The sequence below is a fragment of the Amaranthus tricolor genome, chromosome 12 (assembly GCF_026212465.1).
Source record: "Amaranthus tricolor cultivar Red isolate AtriRed21 chromosome 12, ASM2621246v1, whole genome shotgun sequence".
Lineage (NCBI taxonomy): Eukaryota > Viridiplantae > Streptophyta > Magnoliopsida > Caryophyllales > Amaranthaceae > Amaranthus > Amaranthus tricolor.
This window is the reverse complement of record NC_080058.1, coordinates 25,190,248-25,201,506: the sequence shown is the minus strand read 5'-3', so window position 1 is coordinate 25,201,506 and position 11,259 is coordinate 25,190,248.

Here is an 11,259-nt window from a genome sequence, read left to right as displayed (position 1 = left end):
TCATTCTTCTTTGATCATTGATCCTTGTTCATTCTTCATCGTTCATTCGTCATTGATCATCGACCCTTGTTAATTCTTCATCGTTCATTCTTCATTGATCATTGATCCTTGTTCATTGTTCATTCGTCATTGATCACTGATCCTTGTTCATTCTTCATTGTTCATTCTTCATTGATCATTGATCCTTGTTCATTCTTCATCATTCATTCGTCATTATTCATTGATCCTTGTTCATTCTTCATCGTTCATTCGTCATTGATCATTGATCCTTGTTCATTCTTCATCGTTCATTCTTCATTGATCATTGATCCTTGTTCATTCTTCATCGTTCATTCTTCTTTGATCATTGATCCTTGTTCATTGTTCATCGTTCATTCGTCATTGATCATTGATCCGTATTCATTCTTCATCGTTCATTCTTCATTGATCATTGATCCTTGTTCATTCTTCATCGTTCATTCGTCATTGATCATTGATCCTTGTTCGTTCTTCATCATTCATTCTTCATTGATCATTGATGCTTGTTCATTCTTCATCGTTCATTCGTCATTTATCATTGATCCTTGTTCTTTCTTCATCGTTTATTCGTCATTGATCATTGATCCTTGTTCAATCTTCATCGTTCATTCTTCATTGATCATTGATTCTTGTTCATTCTTCATCGTTCATTCGTAATTGATCATTGATCCTTGTTCATTCTTTATCGTTCATTCTTCATTGATCATTGATCCTTGTTCTTCTTCATTGATCATTGATCCTTGTTCACTCTTCATCGTTCATTCGTCATTGTTCATTGATCCTTGTTCAATCTTCATCGTTCATTCTTCATTGATCATTGATCCTTGTTCATTCTTCATCGTTCATTTGTAATTGATCATTGATCCTTGTTCATTCTTCATCGTTCATTCTTCATTGATCATTGATCCTTGTTCATTCTTCATCGTTCATTCGTCATTGATCATTGATCCTTGTTCATTCTTCATCGTTCATTCTTCATTGATCATTCATTCTTGTTCATTCTTCATTGATCATTGATCCTTGTTCATCGTTCATTCGTCATTGATCATTGATCCTTGTTAATTTTTCATCGTTCATTCGTCATTGATCATTGATCCTTGTTCATTCTTCATCGTTCATTCTTCTTTAATCATTGATCCTTGTTCATTCTTCATCGTTCATTCTTTATTGATCATTGATCCTTGTTCATTCTTCATCGTTCATTCGTAATTGATCATTGATCCTTGTTCATTCTTCATCGTTCATTCTTCATTGATCATTGATCCTTGTTCATTCTTCATCGTTCATTCTTCATTGATCATTGATCCTTGTTCATTCTTCATCGTTCATTCGTCATTGACCATTGATCCTTGTTCATTCTTCATCGTTCATTCTTCATTGATCATTGATCCTTGTTTATTCTTCATCGTTCATTCTTCATTGATCATTGATCCTTGTTCATTCATCATCGTTCATTCGTCATTGACCATTGATCCTTGTTCATTCTTCATCGTTCATTCTTCATTGATCATTGATCCTTGTTTATTCTTCATCGTTCATTCTTCATTGATCATTGATCCTTGTTCATTCTTCATCGTTCATTCGTCATTGACCATTGATCCTTGTTCATTCTTCATCGTTCATTCTTCAATTATCATTGATCCTTGTTTATTCTTCATCGTTCATTCTTCATTGATCAATGATCCTTGTTAATTCTTCCTCGTTCATTCGTCATTGATCATTGATCCTTGTTCATTCTTCGTCGTTCATTCTTCATTGATCATTGATCCTTGTTCATTCTTCATCGTTCATTCATCATTGATCATTGATCCTTGTTCATTCTTTATTGACGATGGATCCATGTTCATTCTTCATCGTTCATTCTTCATTGATTGTTGATCCTTGTTCATTCTTCATCGTTTATTCGTCAATTATCATTGATCCTTGTTCATTCTTCGTCGTTCATTCTTCATTGATCATTGATCCTTGTTCATTCTTTATTGACGATGGATCCTTCTTCATTCTTCATCTTTCATTCTTCATTGATCGTTGATCCTTGTTCATTCTTCATCGTTCATTCGTCATTGATCATCGATCCTTGTTCATTCTTCATCGTTCATTCTTCATTAATCATTGATCCTTGTTCATTCTTCATCGTTCATTCTTCATTGATCATTGATCCTTGTTCATTCTTCATAGTTCATTCTTCATTGATCATTTATCCTTGTAAATTCTTCATCGTTCATTCGTCATTGATCATTGATCCTTGTTCATTCTTCATCGTTCATTCGTCATTGATGATTGATCCTTGTTCATTCTTCATCGTTCATTCTTCATTGATCATTGATCCTTGTTCATTCTTCATTGTTCATTCGTCATTGATCATTGATCCTTGTTCATTCTTCATCGTTCATTCTTCATTGATCATTGATCCTTGTTCATTCTTCATCGTTCATTCGTCATTGATCCTTGTTCATTCTTCATCGTTCATTCTTCATTGATCATTGATCCTTGTTCATTGTTCATCGTTCATTCGTCATTGATCATTGATCCTTGTTCATTCTTCATCGTTCATTCTTCATTGATCATTGATCCTTGTACATTCTTCATCGTTCATTCGTCATTGATCAATGAAGAATGAACGATGAAGAATGAACAAGGATCAATGGTCAATGACGAATAAACGATGAAGAATGAACAAGGATCAATGATCAATGAAGAATGAACGATGAAGAATGAACAAGGATCAATGATCAATGACGAATGACGAATGAACGATGAAGAATGAACAAGGATCAATGATAATTGACGAATAAACGATGAAGAATGAACAAGGATCAATGATCAATGAAGAATGAACGATGAAGAATGAACAAGGATCAATGATCAATGACGAATGAACGATGAATAATGAACATGGATCAATGATCAATGAAGAATGAACGATGAAGAATAAACAAGGATCAATGATCAATGAAGAATGAACAAGGATCGATGATCAATGACGAATAAACGATGAAGAATGAACAAGGATCAATGATAATTGACGTATAAACGATGAAGAATGAACAAGGATCAACGATCAATGAAGAATGAACGATAAAGAATGAACTAGGATCCATCGTCAATAAAGAATTAACAAGGATCAATTATCAATGATGAATGAACAAGGATCAATGATCAATGAATAATGAACGATGAAGAATGAACAAGGATCAATGAACAATGACAATTGAACGATGAAGAATGAACAAGGATCAATGATCAATGAAGAATGAACAAGGATCAATGATCAATGACGAATGAACGATGAACAAAGAACAAGGATCAATGATCAATGAAGAATGAACGATGAAGAATGAACAAGGATCGATGATCCTTGTTCATTCTTCATCGTTTATACGTCAATTATCATTGATCCTTGTTCATTCTTCATCGTTTATACGTCAATTATCATTGATCCTTGTTCATTCTTCATCGTTTATTCGTCATTGATCATCGATCCTTGTTCATTCTTCATTGATCATTGATCCTTGTTTATTCTTCATCGTTCATTCTTCATTGATCATTGAGATGTTTATACGTCAATTATCATTGATCCTTGTTCATTCTTCATCGTTTATTCGTCATTGATCATCGATCCTTGTTCATTCTTCATTGATCATTCATCCTTGTTTATTCTTCATCGTTCATTCTTCATTGATCATGGGTTTTGTGGCGTAGGAAGAGGTTGGTAAAGACCTTGAGATGTTTTGTGGGCTTTGGCTTTTAAACATTGCACACATCTCTTGATAACATGAATGACATCCTTAGCAAGCTTGGGCCAATAGAAGGTCTCACTTACTAAAGCTATGGTCTTCTCTTCTCCAAAATGTCCTCCAAGTCCTCCTTCATGATACTCCTTAATCAAAGTCTCCCTAACACTATGTCTAGGCACACACAATTGGTTTCCTCGAAAAAGATATCCTTGGAAGATGTAAAAAAGTCCTTGAGGCTTATTATGGCATTTTTCGAAAACTCCTCCAAAATCAACATCATCAATATAGCATTCCTTTAACAATTCCATTCCCACAACCTTAGTATTCAAAGTACTCAAAAGCAAGTATCTCCTAGATAAAGCATCAGCTCCGGTGTTTAGTTTACCCGCTTTGTGTTTAATGGTGAAATGAAAGGTTTGTAGGAACTCGACCCACTTAGCATGTCTAGATTGAAGTTTGTGTTGGCTTTGAATGAACTTTAAGGCCTCATGGTCAGAATGTAACACAAATTCTTTGGCAATCAAGTAGTGTCTCCAATGCTCTAAACATCTAATGATAGCATAAAACTCCTTATCATAAGTTGAGTATTTCCTCTTAGCATCATTGAGCTTCTCACTAAAGTAAGCAAGGGGTTTGTTGTTTTGAGTAAGGACACCTCCAATACCTACCCCAGATGCATCACACTCTACTTCAAAAATATCATCAAAATTAGGTAAAGCTAGAACAGGTGCGGTGGTAAGTTTGTTTTTGATGGTGTCAAAGGCTGCTTGTGCTTTGGAATTCCACTCAAAAGTCTTAAGTTTTGTGAGTTCGGTGATAGGGGCCATGATTGAGCTAAAGTTTGGGACAAACCTCCTATAAAAAGAAGCTAAACCATGAAATGATCTAACTTGGTGAATGGTGGTAGGGATAGGCCAGTCTCTAATAGCTTCAACTTTCTTTACATCCGCTTTTATCCCCTCAATTGACACAATAAATCCAAGAAACTTAACTGACTCCGAAAAGAATTGACATTTCTCCAAGTTACCATATAACTTCTCCTTAGCTAGCACACTAAACACTTGACGTAAATGATCAACATGTTCATCTTCACTTTGACTATACACCAAAATATCATCAAAATAAACCACTACAAAGTGACCTAAGAAAGGCTTCAAGGTTTGGTTCATAAGTCTCATAAAGGTAGAAGGTGCATTAGATAAACCAAAGGGCATAACTAACCATTCATAAAGTCCTTCCTTAGTCTTAAATGCGGTTTTCCACTCATCCCCCTCATGGATTCTAACTTGGTGATATCCACTCCTAAGGTCAATCTTAGAGAAAACTTTAGAACCATATAGATCATCTAACAAATCATTAAGTCTAGGTATGGGAAATCTATACTTGATAGTGATTCTATTGATGGCTCTACTATCCACACACATCCTCATTTCTCCATTCTTTTTAGGCACAAGTAAAGTAGGAACGGCACAAGGACTTATGGATTCTCTAATCAAACCTTTAGCTAACAAATCATCAACTTGTCTCCTAATTTCTTCAGTTTCCTTAGGATTAGTCCTATAGGCTGGTTTGTTAGGCAATGAGGAACCGGGAATGAAATCAATTTTATGTTGTATATCCCTTTTAGGTGGAAGTCCGTTTGGTATTTCATTAGGAAAAACATATGCAAATTCATCAAGCAAAGGTTCAATCAAAGGGTGATCATGCAAAACAGATTCAGTTTCGTCATTTAGCAATAACAATTCTTTTCGTTCCTCAAATTCATGTTGTTCACTTTTAAGTATAGGAATTAAAGAATGAAAATTAGTTAAAGTTGCTTGCAATTTAGAATTAGCATTAGGTGCATATGGTGCCAAAGTTATCTTTTTGTTATTTAAAACAAAAGTATGTGTGTTTTTAAAACCATCATGCATAACTTTCCTATCATACTGCCACGGCCTACCTAATAAAACATGACATGCATCCATAGGTATAACATCACATAAAAGACTCTCCTTATAACTATTACCAATGGAAAATGAAAGCAAAACTTGAGAGTTTACAGGAATACCTTTGTTTTGATTCAACCATTGAATCATGTATGGCTCGGGGTGTGGAGAGGCGGTGAGATTAAGCTTGTCCACCATGGTCTTTGAAGCGACATTAGTGCAACTTCCTCCATCAATGATAAGCGAACAGATCTTACCTTTAACCGTACATTTCGTGTGGAATATTGCTTCCCTTTGTGGGTTTGGATCTTTGGCTTTGACCCCACTAAGAGCTCTTCGCATAACCAATAATTCTCCTTCATCCGGATATATCATTTCCTCATCAAGTTCAGCATCATCACAGAAATCCTCCTCGCTTTCCTCTTGATGATCATCAAATTCAACCAAGTTCACCATTTTTCGGTTTGGGCATTCGGAAGAAATATGTCCTAGGCCTTGACACTTAAAACATCTCCTAGGTGTGAATGAATTGGTGTTTGGTTTGGTTGTATTGGGCATGCTTAGGGGCTGATTTGAATTATTGTTTTGCAAAGCTTTTGAATCTTGTGAATGGGCTTTAGAATAGGAATGGGGAGTGTTCTTTTGGTGGGAATTAAAATTGGTCGTTCTTGTTGAAGTGAAACGTGAGGTTTCCTTTATTTTAGTTCTTTGTTGTTTATCCACTTTATGTGCAAGGTTAATTAAATCATCAAGGCAAGCATAAGGTTGTAATTCAACAATGTTTCTGATTTTTGAATCTAAACCATTTAAAAATCTTACCAAAGTTTGATGATCATCCTCCTTAAGGTCGCATCTCATGATCATTGTCTCGAACTCTCGACCATACTGGAACAAGTTTGCAGCGGAAGATTTGTTTATGACTTCTTTGATTATTCGATCATCAATCAGACAATCAAATGGTAAAGGTTATCTCGATTAAAAGGGGTCGTTTTAGGGCGATTTCTAAGTAATCTTGGGAGACTACGTATCCCGGAAGAAGACACTGATTCCCCTAAGGAATACAAGGCCTTAATCCTCACAATTCTCACAAAGATCAACGTAATCTTGGAGAAGTATGAATCCGTGAAAGGCTTGAACGCTCTCAAACTCTCAACAGAAAATGAAGAACAAACAGGAACAAACACTTGTTTTCTGAATGAAACTCTGAATATGAAATTAGCAAATCTGAAAATAGGAATACATGATGTCTTTACAATCTGGTGGAGGGCCTTATTTATAGAATTGGCTTTCTCCTTTTAACGGCTAGAAAACAAGAAAAGGCGCCTAAGTCCTAACGGTTATAACAGAAGACTAATAAAAAACGCGCTAATCTTTCTGTCAGGGATTGGGAACACCTAACTGTTCCTTATTTAGCTGTTCCTTATCCTTCCTCTTTTATATGCAAAGCTATGTATGCTTTTCTCGAGGTTGGACCATGTACATCCATATTAGTCAGTAGCTGTTCCTCAGTTCCTGTTCCTTGTGTATCAACTCCCTGATCTTGGACTGTTTTGGGTTCAGCACGCTGTTCCTCTGTACTGTTCCCAGTAATACTCTTGTGCTGATCATATGTAGAAGGCGTACTTGTTTCATTCCCTCCTTCTTCAGCTCGAATTGTCCCCAATTCAGACTCAGCATAGTAAGGCTGTAAATCTCCTATGTTGAATATGGGGGAGACTCCATATCGATCAGGCAGGTCTACTTTGAACGCATTGTCTCCATATTTTTCAGTAATTTGGAATGGTCCATCGGCTCTTGGCATTAATTTGTTCTTCCTCTGTCTTGGGAACCGTTCCTTTCTTAGGTGAACCCATACCCAGTCTCCAATTTTGAACTTATGTGGAGCTGACGTGCTTGAGTTAACTTTTTGCTGGTACTTTGCAGTAGCTTGTTCAATGTGTTTTTGGGTTTGTCTATGGATTGTCATCATGTCCTCAGCATGCTGCTTAGCATCCCCATGTGGTCTGCAATGTGAAGGAAGATCAATTAGTGAAACAGGTATTATAGGATTCATTCCATACACACATTCAAAAGGTGATATCTTAGTTGCCCAGCTTGGACTCATATTGTAGGCGAACTCTGCATGACACAGCTTCTGGTCCCAATCTCTTAGATTTTTCTTTACCAAAGTTCTAAGGATTGACCCTAATGTTTTGTTGGTAACCTCTGTCTGCCCGTCAGTTTGTGGGTGATGAGAGGTGCTGTACAGAAGTTTAGTGTTGAGCAGTCTCCAAAGGGTGCTCCAGAAAGAGCTTAAAAACTTGCTATCCCTGTCTGATACTATAGTTCTAGGGACCCCATGCAGCCGTACAATTTCTGCAAAGTAAAGCTTGGCTATTTGATTAGCATCATTCACCTTATTACATGCTATGAAATGGCTCATTTTGGAGAACCTGTCTACCACAACCATGACTGCATCTTTGCCCCTCTGTGTTTTAGGTAGGGCAACTATAAAGTCCATACTCACATGTTCCCATGGTCTTTGTGCAATGGGTAGGGGTTTGTATTCCCCTCTATGGAATGTTATTTTTGCCTTGATACAAGGCTCACACCTCAAAATAATCTTGCCTACTGTTCCCAACATCTTTGGCCAATAAAAGTGTTTGGCTAACATATCCAAGGTTTTTTGTATACCAAAGTGTCCTGCTAAGCTTCCCTCATGTATCTCTCTTACTAAGGCTGTTCTTAAAGATGTTCTAGGAATACACAGCCTGTTCCCTTTGAAAAGAAACCCCTGTTGGATACTAAATGGGCCTTGTGGTTGTTGGCTGCACTGCTGGTAAAGAGTACTGAAGTCTGGATCAGTTTTGTACTGTTCCTTAATCATCTCAAAACCTAATACTTTGGCATCCAAGATAGCTAGTAAATGTGCTCTCCTACTTAGAGCATCTGCCACAATGTTAGTTTTCCCAGCCTTATACTTAGCAACAAAGTTAAAGCTTTGCATAAATTCAACCCATCTAGCATGTTTGGTACTAAGTTTGTTTTGCCCACTGATATGTTTGAGGGACTCATGGTCAGAATGCAAAACAAAGGGCTGTCCCTTAAGGTAATGGGACCAGTGTTCTAGGGCTCTAACCATAGCATAGAATTCCTTATCATAGGCTGAATAATTCATCCTGCTCTTATTTAACTTTTCACTAAAGTATGCTACAGGTCTACCTTCTTGAATTAAAACAGCTCCAATCCCTGTGTTGCTGGCATCACATTCTACCTCAAATGGTTTGCTAAAGTCTGGTAATCTCAGAATAGGAGGGTTACACATGGCTTTCTTAATTTCCTCAAAAGCTAATTGTGCCTCTGTGGTCCACTTGAAGGTGTTCCCTTTTGTGCAGTCTGTGATAGGTGTCATAATGGTGCTGAAACCTTTAATGAACCTCCTGTAAAAAGAGGCTAGGCCATGAAAAGATCTTACCTGAGTGATACTAGTGGGTACTGGCCAAGTCTTAATGGCTTCTATCTTTGAGGGGTCTACCTGCACTCCCTGTCTTCCTACTATAAATCCTAAGAAATAAACCTCAGTTAGCAAGAAGGAACACTTCTCTAGTTTCCCAAATAGTCTCTGTTCCCTAAGAGTCTGGAATAGCTGCTTCAAATGGTCAAGGTGTTCCTCTACACTTCTGCTGTACACTAGTATGTCATCAAGGTATACCACAATAAACCTTCCTAAAAATGGTCTTAGGACCTCATTCATTAATCTCATGAAGGTACTAGGGGCTCCAGTTAGACCAAATGGCATAACCATCCATTCATACAAGCCATATTTGGTTTTGAAGGCTGTCTTCCATTCATCCCCCTCTCTCATTCTAATTTGATGATACCCGCTTCTCAAGTCTATCTTACTAAACCATTGAGATCCTGATAATTCATCCAACATGTCATCTATTCGAGGAATGGGAAACCTATATTTGATAGTAATGTTGTTCATGCTCCTGCTATCAACACACATACGCCATGTTCCATCCTTTTTAGGAACAAGCAAGGTGGGAACAGCACATGGACTCATACTCTCTCTGACATACCCTCTGTCCATAAGCTCCTGTATTTGTCTTTGCAACTCCTTGGTTTCCTCAGGGCTAGTTCTATATGCAGGCTTATTGGGCAGTGCTGTTCCTGGCATAAGATCTATTTGATGCTCAATACCCCTTAATGGAGGTAACCCTACTGGTAATTCCACAGGAAATATATCAGCAAATTGATCCAACAAATTAGCAATCCTGGGGTCTGGTTGATTACTCTCTGGTGTTACTTCCTTACTGAACAAAAGAAAGGCTAGTCCCTCTGATGAGAATTCAGTCCACAAAGTCCAAGATCATCAAGTTACGGTTCCTACAACACAAGCTACGGTCCATGCTTTACTTAGCCACGCAAATATCAAGCAAATGGTTGCTAATTTCGTGGGATTCTCTTCAAAGCAATCCTTTATTACTTGCCTTAAATGGGAAGTTGAATAAGGCACAATTGCCTGAAATGGGAAGTTGAATACAAGCAGCAACTTGAATTCTAGCTTTAATGCTTAAATGGGAGTTTTTTTTTATAGGAGAAATGCAAGAGTTTTTAGGAGAATATGGACGGTTCAAAGTAGCTTAATTAGCCTTAATTTGCTGTTTAAATAGCTATTAATAAAGTGTCATTATTAGCCTTAAATGCTTAACATTAAAAAGGCTTAATGCTAGCTTTAGTTTAATGCTTTGTTTTCTGATTTTTTGTAAGGGGGAAAGTTAAAAGGTTCCTTGAAGGGGAAGTTAAAAGGTTCCTTGAGGGAAGTTAAAAGGTTCCTTGAAGACTTGTAACACTTGCATTATTTTTAGTATAAAAGGAACTCATTGCCATGCATTTTAGGAAAGTGAGATTGAAAACAAAATTCTGATTTTCTTTGTGAATTTCTTTGTGCTTACTTTGTGTTGCACGCCCCTTTTATTCTTATTACTTAGTGTTTGAGAGTAAAAGCTTTGAGAGTTTAAAATACTTAGTGAATTTTTGCTGCTCAAAGAAACCATCCAATCTAGAATAAGTTTCTAAGTTGCGTGGGTGTTCTCTTGTTTCGTTCCTTGTTAAGCTTGTTTTTAAGCTAATTCATACACTCTAAAACGGTCCCATTACACTTCCACATCAGTTGGTATCAGAGCCAAATCGTGTTGAACGAGATTACACTAGTTAAAACGCAGTATGGGTGATAATCAGTCCAATGCCGAAATGTTAAAAGTAATCGTGGATCAACTTCATGTAATGCACGATGGAATGAAGAGGCATGAAACAAGAATGGATGCCATTGGAGAGACGTTGCTTAGAGTGGGTAGAAGGGTAGAGGAATTAGAGAATTCTACTCCCACCCATGGCGAGTCCCATTTTCGTAACAATCAAGAAGATAGAAGTTTCAAACTAGACCTTCCTGAATTTGATGGTTCTAGTGATCCGGAGGTTTTTTATGATTGGGTACGAAGATTAGAGAATATTTTTGAGTATAAAAATTATGATGATGATAAGAGTTGTAAAATGGCGACTCTTAAATTGACAAAACTTGCTGGGCTTTGGTA